The 20,454-nt window shown below is 34.3% G+C and overlaps 1 long non-coding RNA gene across 1 annotated transcript in view; it reads left to right on the top strand.

Annotated features, from left to right (window-relative positions):
• Positions 1-202: 202 nt before the first annotated feature.
• LOC126962340 (uncharacterized) overlaps positions 203-20,454 on the top strand; it is a 188,147-nt gene continuing 167,895 nt past the window's right edge. Inside the window, exons 1-3 of the long non-coding RNA XR_007728656.1 lie at positions 203-345; positions 1,696-1,742; positions 2,065-2,139. This is a non-coding gene — a long non-coding RNA (uncharacterized LOC126962340). The remainder of the gene's footprint in view (positions 346-1,695; positions 1,743-2,064; positions 2,140-20,454) is intronic.

Raw genomic sequence — 20,454 nt, 5'->3', positions numbered from 1 at the left:
GGCGGAGTGAGCCGAGTCGGCGCCACTGCACTTCAGCCTGGGCGACAGAGCAAGACTATGTCTCAAAAAAAGAAAGAAAGAAAAGATTATTGGCAAAATGAAGGTTAGATGCAAGGTTTGCTAAGTGTTTTGAGGTTACAAACTGCTTTTTGGGTTTTGAGAACTATTTGACTTGCTGGCTTCACAGTTGATGAGGCCTGAGGACATGTGGAACTAACCACGCCCCTAACTAAGAAGGCACGCCTTGGCTGCAGTTAGCACACGATTAAAGCAACTTTCCAAGTTTTACCTTAAAGTTCAAAATTGCTAGGAGTTGGAACTACTCAAAATATATTCACATGCAAGGTGAGTAAGAACAGTAAAATGTGTTTTTTAATAAAATGTTATAAGAAGGCATGGAAATGTAAACTTCTGTCTGGGATTAAAGGATTGTTTTGAGTTAAATTAGGAAAAAGCTGAAGGTTCAAAGAAGTGCTGGGAGAATTGTGGAAATTAATCTTGCAGAAGAGGTTCTCTGTGTGAACATACTGACTAGATTCAGAAAAGGGTATTATTTGGTTTTTCTGTAAATTGAAATAAAAGCATAACAAGATTTTCCTCAGGTGCTAATCTGCTCTTTGGCACATTTGTAAAGGGTTATAACAGGCTTTTGCTTCTTTAAAATTTCTGAGTCATGATTTTGGCAAAATAAATAACTTATGGTAATCTGGAATTCTATTTCATTGTATCAAGTTATTTAAACCTCAAACATTTAGCAGCCTTCCCAAAATCAAACCTCAGTTTCAAAATTGTCTTCCCTGGCACCTGGCTTTTCAATATGTCAGAGGTCTCCTGAAAAGAGAGGTAAACAGGAATATTTGACACGCTTAGGTCCATGGGATTGCAAAAATTATGCTCAATCTTCTTTAGGTTATATCTTGGTGAATAATCCTAATATATGTTTCAAAATTGTATGAGATTTCTAGAATTCCAATGGCTGACTATATGCTATCAATCATAATTAAGGTTGTTATGTTAAGTTATTGTAATCCACGGAGATAACAAAACTTCAATCGTGTTTCTAACTATAACTACCCTGGACATTTTGGTGTTCACAGACAATTGTTGTCTTGTTTTAATCCTTTTCAAAGATGATTTATAACAGGCTATAGAACTTTAACAGGTGCTCTCAAACACAGGCTTCTGATAACTTTGGAAATTGTAACATTAGAATAAAGGAAAATGTACAGGACTCACAAGGAGCTGAAATGCTCACGAATATCAAACAAAACTAGAGTTAACTAAATGGACTGAACTCAAGAAACTGAAATCAGGCTGGAAGCAATGGCTCACACTTGTAATCCTAGCACTTTGGGAGGCCAAGGCAGGTGGATCACCTGAGGTCAGGAGTTCAAGATCAGCCTGACCAACATGGCGAAACCTTGTTTCTACTAAATGCAAAAAAAAAGAAAAAGAAAAAATAGCCAGGCATGCTGGCGCATGCCTATAATCCCAGCTACTTGGGAGGTTGAGGCAGGAAAATCACTTGAACCCAGGAAGTAGAGATTACAGTGAGCTAAGATCAAACCATTGTACTCCAGTCTGGGTGATAAGAGTGAAACCCCGCCTCAAAAAAAAAAAAAAAAAAAAACAAAACCTGAACAAATCTTTTTAACCTTTGCTTGGAATATTGCTGATCCATGTTTTGTTTTTCAGAGTCAAAGAAACTTTGAACTATTTATGGTCTTTAATAATTAAGTAAGGTAGGCGGGGCACGGTGACTTACACCTGTAATCCCAGCACTTTGGGAGGCTAAGGTGGGTGGATCATGAGGTCAGGAGATCGAGACCATCCTGGCTAATGCAGTGAAACCCCATCTCTACTAAAAATACAAAAAAATTAGCCAGGCGTGGTGGTGGGCACCTGTAGTCCCAGCTACTCGGGAGGTTGAGGTAGGAGAATGACGTGAACCCAGGAGGTGGAGCTTGCAGTGAGCTGAGATTATGCCATTGCACTCCAGCCTGGGCAACAGAGCGAGACTCCATCTCAAAATAATAATAATAATAATAATAATAATTAAGTAAGGTATACTCCTGTGATCAAGACTTGGAGCATGTTTGTTTTTCCCTGCCTGGCTGCTCTAGAAACTGGAAACTATCAGTGAGTATTCTTATGGCAATATAGTTGTTTGCATAAGTGCAATAAGAGTCCATTTTCAATGGCAGAATTCTTTTCTCGCTCTTTTCATTGTTTAATAATTATTATAGCAATAATAATAAATATCAATTATTACATGAACTTTCTGCATTTCTATGTTCTTACTGTGTTTTCTTATAGGAACACAAGACATATTGGATTATGACCCACCCTAATTATCTTATTTTACCTTTTTAAATATCCTATCTCCAAATACAGTCATATTCTGAAGTACTGGGAGTTAGGATTTCAACAAAGGATTTTGAAGGGGCACAGTTCAGTCTGTAACAGTGGTTAAAAACCCAAGCTCAGAAACCAAATTTTCTTTGCACAAATCTCAGTTATGCAGATTAGGAGATATGAGACCTTGGCAAACTTGCCAAGACCTTGGTGACACTCTATATGTCTTCTTGTTCTCATCTTTAAAATAAGAGGTAAAAGATGATTTAAAATTATTACATAAAAACAAGACTTAGGATGATGATGACACACTGAGAACTCAATATATGTTAGATATTAGTATTTTTTATCTCAATAAATTCAATTGCCATAACTCTAAGTCCTCATCTTGCTACTGTGAAATTGCCCTTCTCTTCCCTCAGGGTCACCCATCAAAGGGTAGATAGTCTCATTACAATACTTACTTCTATATTTCCTTTCCGATTTATCAGTTCAACCTCTTTATTGACGCTGGGATTTATATGCATTGACTTAAGAATGGAGAAACTACAACAGCATTAGAGGCTGTTTTTAAATTAATGAGTCTTTCCACTTACACAATCAAACTGAAGATTAGTTGTTGATTTATGAGATACCCTCAGCTTGTATCTTGTGCCACATCCAAATCATTGCCAATTTATTTCCAGAAGGAGGATCAGTACCATTATCTGCTCAGTATCTCTCGTTTCAAGCACCTCTCAGAGAGAGAACTGAAACATCTTTATCATTACCAGAAGTAAAGCTAAAGCAAAAAGCTATTCTCTGAAGTCTGCTGGGGGGATGAAACTTCTCAAAAAAATACATCTCTGGGAGATGGGAGAGAACCTTTTTCACACCTTCCCTGAGAGAAGCAAAAGGGATGTGGGAAAGGGAGCATTCTCTTCTGCTAGGATAACATACTCCTCCTATAGTAATCCCACGCCACTGAGGGCCTAAGTTCTCAATGCTTCCGCTCTTTATTTCATCTAGACAGCCATTATTCTTTTTTTTTCTTTTGAAACAGAGTTTCGCTTTTGTTATCCAGGCTAGAGTGCAATGGCGCGAACTCTGCTTACTGCAACCTCCATCTCCCAGGTTCAAGCGATTCTCCTGCCTCAGCCTCCTGAGTACCTGGGATGACAGGTGCCTGCCACCATGCCTGGATAATTTTTTGTATTTTTAGTAGAGATGGAGTTTCACCATGCTGGTCAGGCTGGTCTCAAACTCCTGACCTCAAGTCATCCACCTGCCTTGGCCTCCCAAAGTCCTGGGATTACAGGCATGAGTCACCGTGCCTGGCCAACAGCCATTATTCTTATACACACCCACAGACCTAGAGAAGTTAGGTTGAAGTTTCTGTACCATATGCTACACTTGAGACCAGCCCCATTGCTCCACTTTCCCCATGGTAGGAATGTCGAGTTTTATCCAAGCCTTCTCTCCAAACTCATTCTCTGATGCCTAATTAGTTCTTCCTTGTAGAGCCCTGTTTTCCTTTTTTTTACCAAGAAACTCCTTTCCTTTCTTGAACAAGTTAGAATCTGGTCCCATTCATCAGAGCTATTCTGATACTATTGAGTCTATATAGGGAAAGGGTTAAAGCTTGTATTCTTTAATTACCCAGGAAAGGTTGCATGCACTATCACCAGCAGCTGTCAGGTACAATACAGCTTCTGGCATGCGTTGGGAGGTGGAGGGTAGGGGGAATTATTGAAGCCTTTGTCAAAACAAAAACTTACATTTTACTGAAGATGCAAATTTAGTCAGTAAAGGAAGGGATACCAAATTCTCTCCCCATCTGCTCTTGGTTGATATGTTACTAAGCTTGGAAAAATTAGATGATTTTTTTTATATATATATATATTTTTGAGACGGAGTCTCGCTGTATCGCCCAGGCTGGAGTGCAGTGGCCGGATCTCAGCTCACTGCAAGCTCCGCCTCCCGGGTTTACGCCATTCTCCTGCCTCAGCCTCCCGAGTAGCTGGGACTACAGGCGCCCGCCACCTCGCCCGGCTAGTTTTTTGTATTTTTTAGTAGAGACGGGGTTTCACCGTGTTAGCCAGGATGGTCTCGATCTCCTGAGCTCGTGATCCACCCGTCTCGGCCTCCCAAAGTGCTGGGATTACAGGCTTGAGCCACCGCGCCCGGCCTTAGATGAATTTTTTAACCAGTGGTCTTCCCCCGTTTTGTAATCATCTGTCTTATAAACCAATAGTTTTATAGGGACATATTTTTAACTGCATGGAAATAAGAATATGTATATACATATATATGTATATAATTAATTCGTTTTGTATGCAAAGTTTAACAGAAATCATAATATTAAGAAATACAAAAGATTTGGAAAGAATCTAAATTAAGAAGAGAAAATAAATAATAAGAAGTGAAACTATAGGATAGCAAAAAGAAATAAATATGTGGTACTTGAGACTTCAGGATTAATTAATTCATTTTCAATACTTTTTAACAAAATAATTGTTTTATCTACCATTGATTTAGAATTTACTAGGATCCGGGCATTTCTCTAAATTTGTTTATATTATTATAAATCTTTATAAGTATAATATAAAAATTACTATGTTTATTTTACTATATTTTAAATAATTTATTTATAAATTCACTACATTTATTTTAAAGATAATGAAAGTGAGGAAGTCACAGAGAGATTAACTTTATCACACACAGCTAGTTAGTTGTAGAGCCATGGTATGAATCCAAATCTACAAATTCCAATTCTCTAAATTTTTTCTAAGTTGTTTTATGTTTAAGCTGTAGTTCTTAGTAATATATTTATATTTAGTGTTAATTTTTAACACAGCAATATACTATTTTTTGTGTGTTGTTAATAAAATTATATGGTCTTCAAAAAATGTTTAAATATTTTTCAAAGCTTTTTTAAATATACACTTATAATCATTAAATTTACTTGTGATTTATGTGGCACAAAGACAGGAATGCATGTATATGACAACAGGTAAAATAATAACAAATCTAAAAATATAATAATGGCAAGAAATTAAACGAATTCAGAGGATATCATTTTATATTTAAAAAATCAAGAATTAAAATTTTGCAATATAGGAAAAGAAAGACATATAATACAAAGGCTAATGAAGAGGAAGATGGTTGATAGAAAAATAAAAATGATGTTGAAAAATAAAAATGATGTCAGAAATAAAAAACCATTGTAAATTAACAATTAGAGCAACACCAGTATTATCTTAACACACTGAAATTATAGAGAAAAAAATTATAGTACCCAGTTTCAACAAAGGGAGAGGAGAGCAAACTCGTTAACATTCACAAAAGTATAGGAGGAAACAATAAATACATAAAAATGGTTATATTAATGAATGATCATAGAGAGAAGATATCAGAAAGCCAACAAAGATATGATTGGTGTCCTTGATACAGGAATCAGAAAAGGAGAAAAAGAAGCAACATTCATTCTTATTTCTTTCAGCCTTAGGAACAAGTTAATTTGAAAATGTAAAGATAATTATATAAAAAGATAAAGAAATATCAAAGTCATTATAATACTAAGTAGGTATATTAAGTATATATATCAATATATATATCAATACTAAGTATATATATCAATACTAAGTATATATATCAATATACACTGATATATATATTGGCAATTTCAAGCAGAAAAAGAAAATGAAAAACCTATGTAAGAAAAATGAGGACAGATTCAGATGTATTCTACCACATAAAATGCCAGAACAAAATGAAATAATCTCTTATTTCATTAAGAGAATTAAGGAGGAAACGATTGTGACAAAAGATACATTAGCCAGCAAAGATTTTTCACTTATAAAGATAAAAAGCACATCAAAACAAGTATCTTTTCATGTTTAAAGCAATAATGCATGTATGAAGCAAAAACGAGTGATCATAAAAACACATAACATTTAAATAGTCTTTTAAGAAACAACAATGTGCAATGAGATGCACATCAAGATAAAGAATTCCAAAACAAGAAAGCCAAACACAGAAGGTGTCACAGTTGATACTGCGACTATTGAAACATAAAATAAAACTACTTTTTGCAAGAGCAGCTATAAAATGCAACATATTACTATTAATGAAGAATATGTAACGTAAAAGGTAAAACAAAATTAAGAAGTGTCTAAAATCCTAGACTATTCCAAAAAAAAAAATGGTAAAGATGCTAAAGTTTCGTATTTGAGATGAACTAATTTATTCATAATATACATGTACATAAACATGTATATGGAAGTCAGTATATACTATTTCATGCCTTGAGCTGGTCAAATAGGTAAAATATATCATTGCTATTTTTGTTTTTAATAAAAATTTAACAAATAGAATAATTAGAAAGAGAATGCATAGCTTAACAAAGAGTAGTGAAACAAACCAAAATTCCAAAAACTCTAAAAAATGGGGGAGGGAGACAGATTTCATCAAATAAAAGACAGGGAAAGAAAAAAACCGAAAGAAAACAAAATATAGAAAAAAAAGGATTACAGTTCTGAATTGCTAAGTTCTGCATTAAGAGAAAGTGATCCTCAAATTTAATGAAAACCAAATATATTTATTTGAATTCTATAAGAAGTGCAATCAAAACCACATTATAAAATGGACACAAACATTGTATTATGATTTATTTGTTAAAAACAATAGTGTCAAAATATAAAATAAAATTTTTTCATCTTTTTTTACATGAAAGATGTAAAAAAAGACATCTATACCTAATTCTTGATCATTAAGTAATCAAAAATAATAAGTATTCTGAAACCAAATAGTATCATTATAATGTTGTATTGATTTAATTAAGATGTATCTAAATCCATAATAGGAAAATCAAAATCTTAATTTTTACCCTCAAAAGTTATACCATATGTAGTATTACTGGGTCATTTATTAGGACAAAACTTTCTTGTATATAAAGTTTCTTGTATATAAACTTTCTTGTATATTATTATCAGTTATTCTGTGGTATTAGAAATATACACATCTAGCTATTTAACCAAAATTTTAAACAATAAAGGAATTATTGAATAATTAACCTTTAAGCTATTTATTCTAAATAAATTGAATTTTTGAGCAAAGATATATGTAAAAAGAGTACCACTATATTATTTTTAGTATAGAAACATGACATGACCTATGCTGTGAAACTGTTTAATAATAATCTACTATAGGTAGAAGAATTGCCATGGAATATCTATACCTTATTATCTTGTACATGTTATATACACATTTAAATATAAATGTTTTCTAAAGTAAGATTATATTTAAGTTTACTAAGTATAAATATTTGTTTACTTTGGAGATACGTAAGGTTTCAATTGATTATTTTAACTGCCTTTTGGGGGCTTGTAACATTCCATCATTCTTAAAGAAAAGTTATTTCTGATGGCAATCTCTAAGGTAATATAATATAAATAAAAAATATTTGTAGAATGCAACAACAGAAACATTTCTTGAAGTGTTTTCTTAAATACTAGACCTCATTTTGGTTATATAATCTGCATAACTTCTCCAGAACTTTCAGATCTCAAGTAAATTAAATGCTGAAGTCAAATAAAACTGGCTCCATAATGATAACACTGAGATATCAGGTACAGATTGCCTGCCCCCTGAAATCTGTGTTTTACATATTTAACTATAAATTTGAAATTGTTATCATCAAAAAGGTTTATTTTAATAGCTATCTCTGCCTATTTGTATATTCTCTATATACATATCTTTATTTTTAATTGATAAAATTTATATATATTTATGGGGTACAATGTATACCTTAATAGATGTATATGTTGTGAAATGGCTAAATCAAGCTATTTAATATATACATTATCTCATATACTTATCTTTTTTTGTGGTATGAACACTTGACATCTACACGTTTCAGCAATTTCCAAGAATGCAATATATTGTTATTAACGACAGTCACCATGAAGTACAGTAGATCACTTGAACTTGTTCCTCCTGACTAACTGAAATGTGTCCTCTAGGCAACATCTCCCCAGTTCTTCCAGCCCAAAGCCATTGGTAACAACCATTTTACTCTCTGTTTCTATGAGTTTTATGTTTTTAGATACCACGTAAATCTCTTCCATGAAAGAGATCATATAGTATTTGGCTTTCTGTGCCTAACTTATATGTTTAAAAAATATCTTGAGTTTTTTTACTTTGATTTAAATAAGTACTAAACATACTCCCAACATTCTGGTAATTCCTTCACCTTCTTTTAAAGTTGAATTTTCATGCTGTGGAATAGTTACTTTGTGACTAGTCCCACTCTTTTCTCTCTAGTTTTATACATCTTTTCCTATGTTATCTATGACCTACTTAAGAAAACAAATGATTCCATTGTACTACTAGGTTTGTAAAGTGTTTTATTCATTTAAGGAAGCTTTTAGTGAATACCTACTATATGTCACATATACTGAGGGTGCAAAAATAGGTCAAACATGGATTTGCTCTTAAGGAAATCACATATATGTCATCATTTATATCTAACATTCCTGTTTTAAATTGCAAATCTTTGCCATTAGGTCTATAAGAGAAGTCCATCATCGAGCTGTGGTAGCATAGAAATGGAGGAATTAATAACTCCTTTGGACAAAATCATCAAACAATTCAGGTAAGGCTGCACTAAGAAAACATCTAATAGCAATTTTAAAGAACATTTTAGATCTAACAAATGGGCATGTGGAAAGATAAAAGTGTACAGAAAAGAGGGAGAGAAGAGAGAACTAATATTTATTTAAGGCCTGTGATGTGTAAGACATTATGCTAAGTGCTTTACATGGGTTATTATATGACAATAGGTAAGTAGTTTGACTTTTATTGTTGTAAGCAGGGGAGTGATATTACCCAATATGCATTTTATAAGGATTAGTCTTGATGTTGTAATGTAGAGGGTAAGTATGTAACCAGGAAAACCAATTACAGGTTATCATATTTCAGGGGAGAGATGATGGCAGCCTGAACAAGGTTGGCAATAATGGAGACAGAGAGAAAAGGACAGATGTGGTATGTGTGCAAATATTATATTTGCATATTTAATGTAAAGTAGAGAGAACTTGGTGATGGATTTATTGTAGTAAGAATTAGGAAAAGACATAAATCAAGGCTGCATCTTAGTATTTGTTTTTGCAACTGTGGGTATAATATCACTAATTACCAAGAGGAGAAGCACAAAGGAATTAAACAATCTGGGGGGATACCATGGACACGGGAGAATGAGAAGATAGGAAAAATTAATAGCTCTATTTGGACATGTTTAGTTTGAGATGACTATTTGGGCATTCACGTAAGACGAGAAGGAAGCTGTAGACGAGTAAAGGACTTAGAATACCTTGAGAGAGAATTTAGAACTAGCAAGAGATAGCATAGAAGAAGGCAAAAGTTGGGCCAGGTGCAGTGGCTCATGCTTATAATCCCAGCACTTTGGGAGGCCAAGGCAGGAGGATTGCTTGAGCCCAGGAGTTTGTGACCAGCCTGAGCAACCTAGCAAGACCCCCATTGCTACATTTTTGTTTTAAATTGGCCAGGTGGGGTGCTACATGCCTTTGGTTCAGCTGAGTGGGAGGCTGAGGAGGTAGAATTGCTTGAGCCCAGGAGGTTGAGGCTGTGGTGAGCCATTGTTGTGCCATTGCACTCCAGCCTGGGCAGCAGCTAGATCCTGCCTCAAAAAATAATAATAATAATAATAAAAGAAGACAAAGATCAAAAGAATGATATATCAAAAGAGGAGAGTGTTTGAAGAGAAAATGATCAAGAATTTTGTTTACTGCTGAGTGAATGAACACAACATAATAGGAGCCATAAATATTCCTGTGCAAATCTGTTCCATCTTAGGGTGGTTTCCTGATTTCAGTCTTTGATACGTGATGCAGAATCAAGGCAACAAGTACTCCAGACAGCTGTGCCTTTTCCACACTTAATCACTATACCTTTGCAGCATTTTATTCTGGGCTTTGAAAATGTTAGATTTTTCTGGACTTTGAAAATGTTGGACTTTTGGTGTTGAGATGAAATATTAAATGTGCTTGTATTATCTAAACTTATTGCCAGAAAGCAATTTGCTCAGGTGAACATTCCGCATTATCACAGTATACATGAATAGGTGAATGAATAAAAGAATGAAGGAATGGATAAATAAATGAATTTTGAATAAAATTCAAAAGGCTTAAATGTTTCATATGTAAAATCAATAGCAGCAGGAAGCAGACAAATCCTAGGCAGACAGGGGCAGGTCCCCAGTGAAACCCAACCTTCAAGCTGAAGACAATTTGAAACCTGGCTACAAGTCCCAGATAAATCCACAGACTAGGTTGAGAACCTCTCTTCCCATTTGGTGCACTTTCCTCTGATTGATCTCCACCCTTCACCTATTTTACAAATTCCCACTCTTCTCTAATTGATTTTTTACACTGTCATGCCCACCTTTAGATGTGCCTTTGTTTTAACCTTTTTTGGCATACTCACAAACTATTCAGCATGCACTCCCCCATTCTGAGTCCATAAAAGCCCTGGACTCAGCCACATGTTGGGAATACCCGCATTTGGGTGGTGGGAGGACTACCTGCTTTTGGGTGATGGACCACCCCACTTCGAGTCCACTCTCTGCTGAGAGCTGTTATGTCCCTCAATAAAACTCCTCTCTCTCCTTCTCACCCTTCAGTTGTCAGCATAACCTCATTCTTCTTGGACATAGGACAAGAATTCAGGATGCACCAAATGCAGGTATAAGAAAGGCTGTAACACTGTGGCCCTTAGCCCTCCACTAGCGCTGGGCAGCCACCCCACACAATGAGAAGCAACAGTGGGGCTGGGTCAGCCATGGGCCTGAGCAGGGGAGCAGGACTGAACAATCTGTAACACAGCTGTGCAAGGGCTCACCTGGCCCAGCTGCAGCCTGAGCACAGGATTTGGCTGGGGTGCATGCCAAGTGCAATCCGCATGATTGAGTGGGCCAGGTACCTCCACCTAGGAGCCCAGGACCGAGCGGAGCCCAGGTGGGGGTGTTGCTAGCAGTGGAAGTCTCTGGCTGGCAAAGCAGCACTGAAAGTCCACAGCTTAAAATACTAATATAGTACCAGAAGAAAAAATCCTATGTCAAAATAATTTAATATTTAAACTGTTACTATGATATTCTTAGTTTTTGTGTAAAGAAAAATGGAATATAGAAGGCTAGAGGTTCACCTTCATAGAAATAGTAAGCTGAAGAAGCAGAATTTAAGCTCAGATTTTCTAACTTGAAATGTTGTAATATACTGTAACTATCTCAACAGTAGCAAAGAAAGCCACAAATGTATGAAAATTCTACTGCTATTTCAATAAGTTTAAAAATAAATGTTTCGACAATTTAAAAATAAATTAAGTTGAAGCTATTGTTAAGTAAAACATACATGGTAGACACAGTTTCACATTTAAAGAAAGAAACAACAATATTTGTAAACTGAAGCAAGGTAAAACCTACATAAAAAGATGCTTACAAAATTTCCACAAGAGGCTTACTGGCATTGTGGAGATAGATATAAATTTCTGAATAAAATTGTTTACAGTTATTTTATTAACCCTTCTACTGGTAATATTTCTAATAAATAATTTGTTAATTAATATTTAGTGAAAAAAGTTTTGTGGAAAGATATACCTGAGAAAATGCTTCAAAGGGAGAAAGTGTTTATGAACTGGTACTTCAAGGATCTAATTAAAACATGGAGAAAAGATTGGGAACTTCAGTGAACATGTCAGCAGTATCTTTGAATATTTCACAGTACAGTTCAGCTTCATCAGAGTTTATGGAAAAAGAAAACAAATGCAAAAGTCAAGTCATGAAAAATAATGTTTCGCTGTCTCCACAATACTCCCCTAAAAGTTGCACACTTGTTTAGAATCAGGTGATTATAAAGGACAGATATCAACTTGGCATGCAGAATTTTAGGATATTTTACTGACCACTAAATATTTACCAGTACCATGGAATTAGTAAAGATAGTGAGATAACACAGATCCAAAGAAAGGAATAGTCCATGCCTAAAAATAACATAAATTTAGCATTATAATGTATTCATTGATTCCTTTCAAATTCTGTTTCTTCCTAGTACAATAACAACCATATCCCATAATAATCCCATAATAATTATTGCAATTATTTTATTAACCCTTCTATTGGTAACATTTATAATAAATAAATAATAATATTATCCCATCAGAACCATTAGTCAGAGAGAAAAAAAGTATGCTTGTCTTCAGTGGCCATCAGGGGCATGTATCTTCCTCTTGAAAACTCTTTATACATCCGGAAATGTGGCCGTTGCTTCTGTAAAACAACTCTGAGTGCTTCAACTGCTTTGCTCACCTTGGAGTCAAGGATACAACTTACGCCTACTCATAATTCCCAATGTCAAGAATCTACATGCTATGTTCAGTCAACATAGCTATATATAACCTAAGCTGCTCTATTAGTCTCTGATTTTCTTGGTTGTAGCCTATACCCAAAATGATAATGCTCTGATATTAAACTGAATCTTTTACAATTTTAAACACACACACACACACACACACACGTGCATGTACATCTCAATCTTGTGCTTCATTCATTGGTACTGAACTAAATATTATTTGCCATATCACAGCATTTTACTTTTATTTTGTTTCAAACACATTTTCTTTTTTGCAACTCAAAAGTAAAACAAATTTATTGACAAATTTTACACATATTTGTTTAGTGATCACCTTTTGGAGATTTGAAAACATCCTGAGATTTTACCTTCTATCTTATTCTTTTAAAATAAATAGTGCTTACTCTAAGAAAATGTGAAAACTACATTTTTATTCACAAAAATATATGCTTATTCTTGTATATGTAGTCTTGGATAGTTTGAAACCAATGCTTCTATTACAAAAATAGGAAATGAAACAGAGAAGAGTTGTAGGTAACAGATTAATTATGTCTTATGGATATGCTAAAAAATAAGTATATACAAGGGATATAAAGTAAATGTTGTCTTATTGGTGGTTACAGATATAGCGCTGGAGATTGGGAGATATTTAAAGGCTCTTGGTAGACAAGTGAGTTACAAACATGTATGTAGTAGCTGAAATGAGTTTACTGAGAAAACATGGGCCATTGATAATATATTGGAGACTTTTTATTTTTGTAGAATGAAAGTATATAAACATCTAGGGAAATAAACAGGAAGGTTTTGAGATTTTGAAAACAAACTAAGACACTAAAGGACAAATAATAAGAAATAGCAAGTAGTCTACAGCTTAAAATACTAATACAGTACAAGAGGAAATTACTTATTATTCATGAGTAGAATTTATTGTGGCCTTGTATGAGGCATATGCTGTTCTAGCCTCTGGGAGTATGATAATGTTTAATTTTTGGCCATTTGCCTTCATGAATTTAAAGATTAAGAGAAAAAAACAGACCCTATACCAAAACTATAATGTGATTTGCTGAGAGTTAAAATAGAAGGTGCTTTAGAGGTGCCTTTAGAGAAGCACTGTGACAGAGACTGGCCTTTCTTTTTCCAGGAACAAATACAAGCTCCATTTCCCAATCCCTTTGCAATCTGCATTGAACCATGAGTCAAGTTCTTGATAAAGGAGTGAAAATGATAAGTCTAAAGCAACGAAAAGCTGCTCTATTGACTGCACATGCCTTCATTTCTTCTACCCTGCTTCCTTCATGCCTGCTCATCTGAATAACACCAGGATGACATTTAAGGCACACCTGAAGATGGGGCCAACCACAGCACAGAATGAGGCTGGGCCCTTGAATCAATAAATCAAGGAGAACTACTCAAGAGAACATAACCACCAGCAATATCCACCTGTATTTGTCTTTTCATAAGTGAGTAAAAAAGTATTCACATATCATTGGGATTCAAGATTTCAGTTGTTATGCCAGCATAGCCTATCCTAGATGAGATTTTCATGTTGGAAACAGGTTACTGGATCTGGAAAGTAGTGGATCAGAAAACATTGAGTGAATAGTTCTCATAGGTAGAAAAATTTAGATTTTAAAGAATATATTTGTTTAGATTGTTCAATATATGCATTTCTATAAATGTGTATTAGGGATGTCAATGTGGTTAAAGTAGAAAAATATTTTTACAATCCTGCTGTGAAACAAAGAAGGGAGATAACTTGGAAACTTGGTAGGGAGCAGGGAAATTCAAAAGGAAAGGCAGAAGCATGGGCATACAGGGATGTAATGTGGTCGTTGTTATAGTTGAGGGGAAAGCAGTATCATATAGCAGATGTTCTATGGCTCTTTGATGAACATATGAAAATAAGTAAAATCAATAAAAGGAAATGGATTTATATCAAGTACTATGATCCAAGTGGTGAAATCAATTTAGATGAAAGAGTAAACTATGATTGAAAACACAGCAATAAACAAGATGAGGAATGGCAATGAATTGCCTAAAAAGATTGTGAGAGAACTTTTCTAGGAAAAATGACAGAAAGGAAGTTGTTAGTACATGTTTGCAGAATAAAAGTCTGGACTAGAAGCAACAGTAAAAAAGCAAAGAGCATGTTGGTCCTCTGTTTTATTCCTGCGAACAGTAAAGAAAAGTAAAATAATAAAAATAAATATATAAACTTTTTCTGGGTTGATCCCAAGAAAAAATAATGTTATCAAGATATGATGAATGATATGGTTTGGCTGTGTCTTCACCCAAATGTCATCTTGAACTGTAAGTCTTCTAATTCCCATGTGTCATGGGAGGGACTCAGTGAGAGGTAATGGAATCATGGGGCAGGTCTTTCCTGTGGTCTTCTTGCAACAGTGAATACGTCTGGAGAGACCTGTTGGTTTTATAAAGGAGAGATCCCCTTCACGCGCTCTCTTGCCTTTCGCCATTAAGATGTGACTTTCTCCTCATTCACCTACTGCCATGATTGCGATGACTCCCCAGTCATGTGGAACTGTGAGTTAATAAATCCCCTTCCTTTATAAATTACCCAGTCTCTTGTATGTCTTTATTAAAGGCGTGAGAACAGACCAATACAGTCAATGTTGACACATGTGAAAAGATAAAAAGAGTTTTTATGTATTAAAATGAAATATCATAGAATGATGGGTTTATGGTGGAATTTGCAAAGAGCATGGTGGCAGTTGTCAAACTGCACTGAGTTTGATGGGGATAGTGATATAAGAAAGTATGGCATATGATTTTTTTAAAAAATAATTTTTTTTTCTTGCTCTTCTTTCTTCACTGGTTCCATTCCTTTCTGTCACTCTGTCCACTGCTGTTTGACAAACTATTGATTCAAATGCATGGCTAAGATACAAATCACATGCAACAGATAACAGGCAAGGCAGAATGTGGGTAACAGAAATGAAGGCAGCGAGAGGAGAGGAGCTAAGTTATATAGGAATATGTTTCGACCTCTGGGGCTTTTTTATGATGTTTCAGTTTCACTAAATTAAGCTTGGAACTTTGAAGCAGTATATGAACACCAGGCACTGTTTATAATGTTAAGACAGCTACATTTATCTGCTTTACTTTGGCACAGTGAAAAATCTAAATTACTGTGGGAAGACGAAAAACAGGAAAAGACGTGTTAATCCTGTTTTTGGTTTTTGTTTTTTTTTTTAACACATTATTTGGCATTATCTTTGAGAAGATGTTTGGTCTCTTTTGCTTAGTTTCTTGATTTAGAAGCTTATTACTTTACTGATTGTCACCTAGCAATATTGTAATTTGAACTTGCTGAATTTTTTGAACTAAAGTTCCAGTGTCAAAAGAGAACATATAGTGGAAGATTTATTTTGAAAATTAGACCATTTTCTGCACCAAACATGGATTCAAGCAATCTAAATAACACAATCTATAAACCTGGTAAAGAAAAAAAAATTGTACAGCTCTTTTTAAAGTATGAAAAAAAAAGAAACAAAAACTGCTCCTATGGCAGCTTCTGCCAGTACACATGGACGTAACTATGACTGCCACACAGGTGCAGGTGCACGCCAGGAGTGAGGGGGAGAGGCCAAGTTCTCATATCTGTTGAACTTACCACCCCCTTAGACTTTCTGAGAGAGCTTTTCTGGGGAAAATGACAAAATGGAGCTGCTAAAGGATAAAGTTGATTTTTTCACAAAGTAATCTACTAAAGGAGACTAAAGCCCGGGGTTACTGACCCCATGTGTAGGGCACAACAGGGAAAATGAAATCTAATATTGGAAATCTAAGACAGAATTTACAAACCTGAAATCAATCTATAAGGTCAAAATCAGTGCTCTTCCCTAAAAACATTCATGAATATTTGTTATTCTTCTAAGTTATTGATGTTTGATAAGGAGTAACAATGGGTAGTTTTAAACTCAATTTATCTTTCTAGAGTTAGTTTCAAAGGAAGACACAGAATCTACTAGGGAAGAGAAGCTGAGCAAGTAGTAATTTAAAAACTGTAGAATTCCTTCTCCATGGATAATTAACATTGTTTTGCTCTTGTGACCTTAGAAAATACTACATAATAAAAATATTAGGGATTAAAATGTATATACTATATTACCTTAGCCAGGTGATCAAGATTAACATCAATAGTCATAAGTCTTGTTAAAAGTGTGTGCCCTTGGTATGATGTGATGAAAATGTCACCTACCTCTGTGGTCTTCCTCCCAATAACTTATAACCTCCATCTAATCATGACAAATGCACCAAGCAAAATCTAACTGATTGTCATTCTGCAAAACGCCAGACAAGTATTACTCAAAAATGTCAAGATCATCAAAAACAAGGACAGACAGAGAAAATTTCACAGCTAGGAGAAACCTAATAATAATTACTATTGCAATGTGATATCCTAGATGGGATCTTAGAACAGAAAATGGATGTTAGGTAAAAATTAAGGATTTCTGAATAAAATACGAACTTTAGTTAATGATAATATATTAATATTAGTTCATTAATTTAAAAAAATGTACCATAGTAAACTAAGATATTTATAATGAAGAAACCAGGTATGGGGTATGTGGATTCTCTATACTGTTCCCTCAATTTTTCAGTAAATCTGAAACTGTTCTAATAAAGTATCTTTTTAAAGCATTATACTTAATTTATAGGTAGAGTTTAATGAGTAAGAATAAAATTAACACCATATGCCATTGTCTAACTTAACACAGAAATGTAACTATTAACCTTGGAGTCTCCTTTGTGTACTTCTCTACTAATTTTTCTCTAAGTATTCCATTTTTAAAAAATTTTCTTTATGAAAATTTTGAAAACAAGTTATCTAAAAAAACATATACTTTATTGTTTTATTTTAAAAATGTTAAAGCCTGGTGCAGTGGCCCAAACCTGTAATCCCAGCAATTTGGGAGGTGGAGGCAGGAGAATCACTTGAGTCCAGAAGTTGGAGACCAGCCTGGGCATCACAGCGAAACCCCGCTCTACTAAAAATACAAAAATTAGCTGGGCATGGCAGCATACCTATAGTCCCAGCTACCTGGGAGGCTGAGGTGGGAGGATTACTTGAGCCCAGCAAGTCAAGGCTGTGGTGAGCTGTGATCGCACAACTGCACTCCAGCCTGGGTGAGGGGAGTGAAATACTGTCTCAAAAACAACACAAAAAAATTCCATCAAATTATATATTTGCTCTTTTTTTTTGTTCGATATTGTACTTTTAAGGTATTCGTGTTGATTTAACTAGCTATAGCTTAACATTTTTACAAATAAAATTGTTAATTTTAACCCTATTTCTTTCTGGTTTGTATGTTTCTGTCATTTTTTTTTTAAAGTATGTCTCTTTCCATGGAAGAGAAAATACTTTATATTTTTCACTACAAGTGTGTGTGTATACATATATATATAGTGTGTGTATATACATAGGTATATATGTGTATATGTATATATACAAACATATATGCATACCTATATATACACCTATATATATGTATAGGTATGCATATATGTGTATATGTATAGGTATGCACATTGGTATGCATATATGTGTATATACCTATATATGTATATATGTTTGTATATATGTATGTATATATAGATATGTATATATGTGTGTATATATTTACACACACACACATATATACTTAAGAACCGTTTTATCTAAAATTTTTTATTTTCGTTTTCTTGTTGTTTGTTTGTTTATGTATTTATTTATTTAATTGTTTTTTGAGATGGAGTCTCACTCTGCCACCCAGGCTGGAGTGCAATGGCATGTCTCAGCTCACTGCAACCTCCACCTCCCGGGTTCAAGAGATTCTCCTGCTTCGGCCTGCAGAGTAACTGAGATTGCAAGTGTGTACCACCAGGCCTGGCTAATTCTTGTATTTTTAGTAGAGATGGAGTTTCACCATATTGGCCAGGTTGGTGTCGAACTCCTGACCTCAAGTGATCCGCCCACCTGGGACTCCAAAGTGCTAGGATTACAGAGATGAGCCACTGCTCCCAGTCTCTTTTGATTTTTAATTAAAAAAAAATTTTTTCTGTATAACATGTGGACCCAATTTTATTAAGAGTTATAGAAATTTAAAAAATCAACTTGGAGATATTCTGTAAAAAAATTATTAAAACATTAGTATGTGGATCAATAAAAATCTTCCTGTGTTGCAAGTGAGAGTATAATTGGTACTATACATTGATAAACTGTTTGAAAGTATCTATAAAATTTACATATATGTATACCGTAAATGCAGCAATCCCACTCCTAGGTATATACCTAACAAGTATACATTCTGTTCATCTAAAGATAGACACAGGAATGTTCACAGAAATCTTATTCTTACCACTCCAATGCTGTAAATAACTCAATGATCATTCACCGTGGAATGGATAAATTGTATCATATTCATAAATGAAAAACTACAAAATAATAATGAACAAACTGCAATTACATGCAATGTGGATGTATCTTGCAAAGGTATTTTTGGGCTAAAGAAACCATATATAAAATAAATAATTCCATGTGATTTCACTTGCATATACATTTATATATATTTATATATTATAGAGTGAGTTCAAAATTGACAAAACTAAACTCTGGTGTTACCGATTACAGGGTTTCTGCCCAGAAGGAGCCATGAAGTATGCCCAGAAGGAGGCATGAAGTGCTAGCAATGTTCTGTTTCACGATAAAGGTTATGGATATACATATGTGTTCAGTTTGTAAAAATTCATTGAGTTACACGACTATGATTTTTCACTTTCTACAGTCTTCTATTATTCAATTAAAAGTTTACTACAGATCTTAATAGTAGTTATATGATAAGGAATAAATTTTTGCTTAATTTATGGTATTTCACTGTATTTTTCTAATTATTTATGGTAATAAGTATTCCCTTTTTATGAGAGCTTTACTGAAATATAACTTACATAAGAAAAAATCAACTCATTTTAAGGGTACAATCCAAGATATAGAACATGTTCATTTCCCCAAAATTTCACAGTGCCCTTTTGCTAACATTTCCCTGGGCCACTGTGATCTGATCTCTGTTTGCTTTCTGTTGCTACAGTTTTGCCTTTTCTGAAAATTCCACATAAATGAAAGTTTTTTGTGTCTGGCTTCTTTTACCTAGCATATTTTCAAGATCATGTTGCTGTGTGTATGAGTAGTTCTTTCCTTTCTATCGCTGGGTTGAATTCCATTGTATAAATTATTGCATAGTTTGCTTGCCTATTCAGCAGCTAAAGAACTTTTGGGTTGTTTTCTTTACTTTGGTCTTGTGAATAAAGCTTCCAGGCGCATTTCAATACATTTCTCTTTCTTTGGGGCAGAAAACTAGGAGTAAATTTCTTAACTTTGCAATAAGCACATATTTAATTTTATACAAAATTATCAAGCTATCTCTATAATGGCTATACCATTTGGGGTTTTGTTTTGTTTTGTTTTGCTTTTTACTTTTTTTTTTTTTAATTTATTTTTTACTTTTAAGTTCATGGGTACAAGTGCGGGTTTGTTACATAGGTAAACTTCTGTCATGGGGGTTGTTGTACAGGTTATTGCCTCACCCAGGTATTAAGCCTAGTACCCACGAGTTGTTTTTTCCTGATCTTCTCCCTCCTTTCATCCTCCATACTCTGAAAGGCCCAGTGTGTGATGTTCCTCTATTTGTCCATGTGT

The sequence above is a fragment of the Macaca thibetana genome, chromosome 9 (genome assembly GCF_024542745.1).
Source record: "Macaca thibetana thibetana isolate TM-01 chromosome 9, ASM2454274v1, whole genome shotgun sequence".
Lineage (NCBI taxonomy): Eukaryota > Metazoa > Chordata > Mammalia > Primates > Cercopithecidae > Macaca > Macaca thibetana.
The sequence above is the reverse complement of the archived record's forward strand: the minus strand, read 5'-3'. Positions and strand labels throughout refer to the sequence as shown.